The sequence below is a fragment of the Salmo trutta genome, chromosome 31 (genome assembly GCF_901001165.1).
Source record: "Salmo trutta chromosome 31, fSalTru1.1, whole genome shotgun sequence".
NCBI classification, from domain to species: Eukaryota; Metazoa; Chordata; class Actinopteri; order Salmoniformes; family Salmonidae; genus Salmo; species Salmo trutta.
In genome coordinates, this window is record NC_042987.1 from 6,249,352 (window position 1) to 6,255,651 (window position 6,300).

The following is a 6,300-nucleotide window of genomic DNA, read 5'->3' on the forward strand; positions in this document are numbered from 1 at the left end:
TCAAGGAGGACAATCACATATATTTGCGAGAATAGGATCACTGGTTCAAGCCCAGTGTGGGACAGGGAAGGAAGATATACTGTTTTTGCATTAATGCTACACACCTGATTCAAAGAATCAAGATAAGTTGATCATTTGAATTGGCTGTGTAGTGCTACTGCAAAAATAAAAATGTGCAACCCTTTGTATCCCCAGGTCCAGGATTAAGAAATGCTGTTATATCTAGACTAATCAAATTCCCCACATCACCTCTCCCTGGCTACTGTCTGTAGATATGATCCAATTCTGTGAATTCATTGACTATACTTCAATGAATGTTTGTTATGTGTACCTGTTCGCTTTCTTCGCCGGCAACAAGCATATACAGTGTTTCTTTTTCCACATTTAGTTTTTTTTACAGCCTGAATTTTAAATGTTTTAAATTGAGATTTTAGTTCACTGGCCAAAATAATCTAATGTCCCTCAGTCGAGAAGTGAATTTCAAACACAGATTCAACCACAAAGACCAGGGAGATTTTGCAATGCCTCACAAAGAAGGGCACCTATTGGTAGATGGGTAAATATAAAAAAGCAGACATTGAATATCCCTTTGAGCATGGTGAAGTTATTAATTAGACTTTAGATGGTGTATTAATACAGCCGGTCAATACAAAGATACATGTGTCTTTTCTATCTCAGTTGCCGGAGAGGAAAGAAACCGCTCAGGGATTTCACCATGTGGCCAATGGTGACTTTAAAACAGTTACAGAATTTAATTGCTGTGATTGGAGAAAACTGAGGATGGATCAACAACATTGTAGTTACTCCACAATACTAACCTAATTGAGTGAAAAGAAGGAAGCCTGTACAGAATAAAACCTAATTGAGTGAAAAGAAGGAAGCCTGTACAGAATAAAAATATTGCAAAACATGCATCCTGTTTACAACAAGGCACTAAAGTAATACTGCAAACAAATGCGGCAAAGAAATTAACTTTTTGTCCTGAATACAAATTGTTATGTTTGGGGCATATCCAATATAAAACATTACTGAGTACCACTCTCCATATTTTCAAGCATAGTGGTGGCTGCATCATGTTATGGGTATGCTTGTAATTGTTAAGGACTGTGGAATTTTTCAGGATAAAAAATATTTGGAATGGAACTAAGCACAGGAACATCCAAGAGGAAGACCTGGTTCAGTCTGCTTTCCACCAGACACTGGGAGATGAATTCACCTTTCATCAGGACAATAACCTAAAACACAAGGCCAAATCTACACTGGAGTTGCTTATTAAGAAGACAGTGAATGTTCCTGAGTGGCCGAGTTACAGTTTTGACTTAATTAAATTAGATGTAATGTCCCCTGTTTTCGGGACCTGCGTGGTTCTGGTACCGGTTCTGACTGACATTTTTGCTTATAAATCAATCTGTGGACACCATAAATCGCTTGCATTGAACGATAGCCCTGGTTCCCACAGACTCAGTAGTATTTTTTTCTGAGCCTGTACAACATAGGATGTTAAATCTGAAACCACTTGAATCTGGGATGTCCCTCCTACCATTTACTTAGCTCTTTTGACTGTCCATCAACTCCTGGCTGAACCCTACATACAGTAGCTGCCACTGACAAAGCACATGCCTGCAATTGTTACATTATAGCAGGGGAGAGTGCTTTCATCACGGTAGCACATTCAGAGATCCATTTATAGTCATTCATCTAAAATAATGAATAGATTTTAAACCAACAAAACCTTTCTGTTTGTCATAGACTGAGAATAGTAAGATGAGATGAAAGACAAGTGCCAAACGAGTTCAGGAAGCCAAGCTAGAGCTCTGTGAGACGTTCACAACGATGGGGGAGATGTTTAGTCAAGAGAGACCTTTAGTAAATATACACATTTTCTCCAACACTAAACATCCAAATATGTATTTTAAAGTTATAAGGAAGATTCAATCTTATGGTTAGTCAGTTTATAATTTGATTATGCTATGTGTAGAAAGCATATCAGTGTCACGTCCTGACCATAGTAAGCTGTTATTTTCTATGGTAGAGTAGGTCAGGGTGTGACGGGGGGTTTTCTAGTTTTGTTTTTCTATGTTATGTTCTAGTTTTGTTTTTCTATGTTATGTTCTAGTTTTGTTTTTCTATGTTATGTTCTAGTTTTGTATTTCTATGTTGGGTTGTTCTAGTTTTGTATTTCTATGTTGGGCTGTGTTTGGGATGATCTCCAATTAGAGGCACTTGGTCATCGTTGTCTCTAATTGGGGGTCATATTTAAGTTGGTGTTTGTCCCACCTGGGTTTGTGGGAGATACATTTTGAGTAGTGTATGTTTCACCTCTGCATCACGGTTTGTTGTTTTTGTCATTCAGTTTATTTATGTATTGCATAGTTTCACAGTATAAATAAAATGTGGAACGACACACACACTGCACTTTGGTCCGCTCATTCCAACGACAACCGTGACAAGTCATTTCAAGCCTCAGTTTTGTTGAATAGGAAATACATCATATAACATATTTCATTTTTTTAAATCCTATTTGTACTGGGGAAGTGCGCTAGTGTCCTCAAAAGTGACTACACTAGATTTTAGCCTTTGAGTATGCAGCATTACTAGTTACTGTTTATGGCCCTTTCATGATAAATAATTCCTTTTAGGGATTACATAGATGACATTTTAGATTACATTTAGTTACATTTAACTGGTTAACTATGCATGAAAATCTATTGTAAGACCTGAAAATGGTTGTCTAACAATTATCAACAACCAATTTAACAGAGCTTGAAGAATTTTGAAAAGAATAGTGGCAAATGTTGCACAATCCAGGTGTGGAAAGCTCTTAGAGACTTACCCAGAAAGACTCACAGCTGTAATAAATGCAGAAAGTGATTCTACAATGTATTGACTCAGGGGTGTGAATACGTATACGTATGTATAGCCATCTTTAGTGATTGGACTGAGAGGAATGTAGACGCAGACAGTTTGCAGCTACCACATTTAACAATGTGTGATTCATATTCTTGTTTGTTTGTACTAAGGAGGTCCAGTAGGTTAGTATGAATAGTACTGATGTACTAAGGAGGTCCAGTAGGTTAGTATGAATAGTACTGATGACTGTATTACAATCATGTTGGTAAGGTTGACTTGAGTAAAATATGCTTATGTTTTTTTGTTGTGGTATTGTAATACTTTCTGCAACCAAGCTGTTTATGAATTACCCAATTGTCAGAAAGTGAGAATAAATCATGCTAAGATGCTGCAACATCAGTCATCTTAGTGCAGAACAACATTGCCTGGACGTTTGTATGATTTTGCAATAAGAATCCAAATAATATTGGTGATACGGCCAAAGAGTAGCTAATACCGACGATCAAGGTAAGAATAGACATAGCTATAATAATCTACTTCTGTTTGATAAATTTGTAATGGCATTATGCTATTGTATGTAATTTGAGCATTGGTTTGATTTGCTAAGGTCAATTTCATGCAACAAAATGAACGTTTGTAGCCGATCTGAGCTCATGCCTTTATGTTAGATAGTTAATCTGCCTTAAATTTAATTGTCTGATATATGGCTGATATAATTGAACAAAATAAGTATGTTGAGGTTCAATGTTGTTAAGGTACAAGAAGTTAGCTAGCCAGCTAACCAACGTATGCCATAGCTGGGCTGCTCGGATGAGGGCTGAACCCAAACTAAAGTTACAGTATAACGTCAACTAACGAAACTGTCACGTCCTGACCAGTAATAGGGGTTATTTGTTATTGTAGTTTGGTCAGGACGTGGCAGGGGGTATTTGCTTTATGTGGTTCGGGCTGGTTGTGTTAGTTGTAGGGTGTTTGATTTAGTATTCCGGGTTTTGGGCACTGTTCTATGTTTATGTATTTCTATGTTCAGTCTAGTTATTTGTATTTCTATGTTTAGTTAATTGGGGTTGAACCCTCAATTGGAGGCAGGTGTTTTCTCGTTGCCTCTGATTGACGGTTCTATAAATAGGTATGTGTTTGTTTTAGTATTTGTGGGAGATTGTGCTGGGTATAGCTTTGTTGCCTTACTGGCCTGTTATTAGGTGTTGTGTTTGTTTTGGTTCACCTTCTTTGTCCGTTTAAATAAAAGGAGATGAGTGCACATTTCCCCGCTGCGTCTTGGTCCACTTTACCCTATGACAGAAACAGATACAATTTCAATAATTTAGGCTATCTGGCTTGAATTCAATTATGAAAATGGCTTAGAGATGGGTGAGAATCAAAAAATATTGAGGGTCTCCATGTTGTCAGGATATAACATTTGCTAGATAGCTAAAAAAAAGTATGTAGCTAGCTACGAATGCTAATATGTGACAGAGTGGCTAAGATTCAGCTTTGCATCGCAGCTCGGTACATAGAACAAATAGATCTCCAATGAGGACATACTGTATGATCTGTAATTGTCTCTTTTTCTGTTTCTCCTTCAACAAAAATAAAATATTAGCCTGTTAGCCCCCATGTAATTAGTTAGCTTTCCTTCATTTACATCAACAACACCTTTCTCGGATATTCAAACAGAAGGCACTTCTGATATGTAATCTTTCTCTGTCATTCGAGTGTCACTGTCAACAACTTAGTGTAATTTCTTAAATGTATACCTCTGGCCCTTCTTTGACTGTCTACGTGAGAATGCTAAATGTCAATAAATCTTTCCAACAAGAAAACTAGTGGGCCGGGTCGTGGCCTCATCTGCTGGCCATTTAGGGAATTGAGTTCTCAACCGGTGTGCCATATTTTAATAATATTGAGTATTGATGGAGACATGAAGAGGTGAAAACCTCACTTTAAATTTAACTTCTGGCTGAAAACCTAATATAGATGCATCTATAATTTTACTGGAGCTAAAAAAAACTAGCATCGATTCGGCTTGACGCTCTTAAAGGGGCACACAAAAATGAATCATCATGATAAAGGAACTATGAAAATCATTCAAATAAACACTATTTAATCATTAAAAACATTTATCACAGACAATAGATGATTTTGCAGTGTGGATCAGATGAGATGGAGTTCAGAATTGTTTGTCCCATCAAAATGATCTAGAGAGAGAGAGACCTAGAGAGAGAGAGAGAGAGGGGAAAGAAAAGAAGAGACATTGGGTGGATAGGTCCAGCTCCTCCTTATTAACTTAATATCCATCCTTTTGTTGCAATATGGTTGCTAACCAGTTAAGATGAAAAAAGAGCGGAAACAGAAAGGAATGGATGGACTTATCCTCTTTTCCTTGAATGCAATCACTCGTTCAGGAGGGATTCTGAGCTCTGAGGCTGCTAGCCCAGAGAGACAAATGTGCTTGATTACGATTGTGTGTGTGTTTGTTTAGCAGGAAGGGGATTAGTTTAGCAATTTAGAGTGAAAGCTTTTATGAGTGTAATCATCTCCAATACTCCAATAAAGTCTGTTTATGAATCTCAACCCCCATTCTGAGCATGCATACACACACACACACACAGTTTTAATCAGAGCCAACTACATTTTAATCACGTCCCTCATAAGTGGACAGCTTTGATTCATTCTCAGAAATTAGGACAAGTTGGCCTCCCACCCCTCCCAGTCCCTACATGCTGGGGTTTAGCATGTTCATTAACACACATCCCATCAGAACAACATACTCCCACACACTAAAGAGATTATGGGAGAGGGGGAGGCAGAAGTTCTAATATCCTCCTGAGACCCAGAAGAAGAAAAAATGTTTTCCTTATCTGGTAACCTAATCAGGAAAACTCTGGACCCTATAGGGTATGACAGTCAATCCGTTTTTATACGGGTTATGGTGGGACCAGTTTTTTCTAATCAGGTCACACGGTTTAAAAAAACTCCTGTAATAACTCCTGGGCCTGGGGTGGATGAACACCCTGCTAAACTGCACCAACCTTGTAATTGTTCATATGAATTATATTTAGAATAGATTAACAGAGGTGTTTCCTCTACCCAGACACAGAGACAACTGATGGACAATAGAACTAACAGGGATGAGATTGCTTTATGCATGTTTGCATCATGCAGGCCTATGCAACTGTAGGCCTAACATAAAATGTACTCACTTATGTTGATTGATTAATGTGGATTGAAAAGGTAATAGCAGCCTAGCCAGCCCAAGTTTGAATATAAACCAAATTTGATCACATTCACATTTTCTCCACTACATAGTTGTTAGCATTAGCTAGCCATTCTGGCAGAGAATAATGCACTCCGATAGCTATCTAACATTAACTTGCAAGTAAAGTTAGCAAGGCAAATTGAAATAGTAACTTCACACAAAAATACAATTCTAAAACCTGTAAAACTTTA

At 37.7% G+C, this 6,300-nt stretch overlaps 1 long non-coding RNA gene across 1 annotated transcript; it reads left to right on the plus strand.

Moving 5' to 3' along the window:
* Positions 1–2,850: 2,850 nt before the first annotated feature.
* LOC115169236 (uncharacterized) lies at positions 2,851–3,271 on the plus strand. The gene is made up of 2 exons (XR_003870814.1): positions 2,851–3,023; positions 3,065–3,271. It is a non-coding gene; the product is annotated as an uncharacterized LOC115169236 (long non-coding RNA).
* The last annotated feature ends 3,029 nt before the right edge of the window (positions 3,272–6,300 follow it).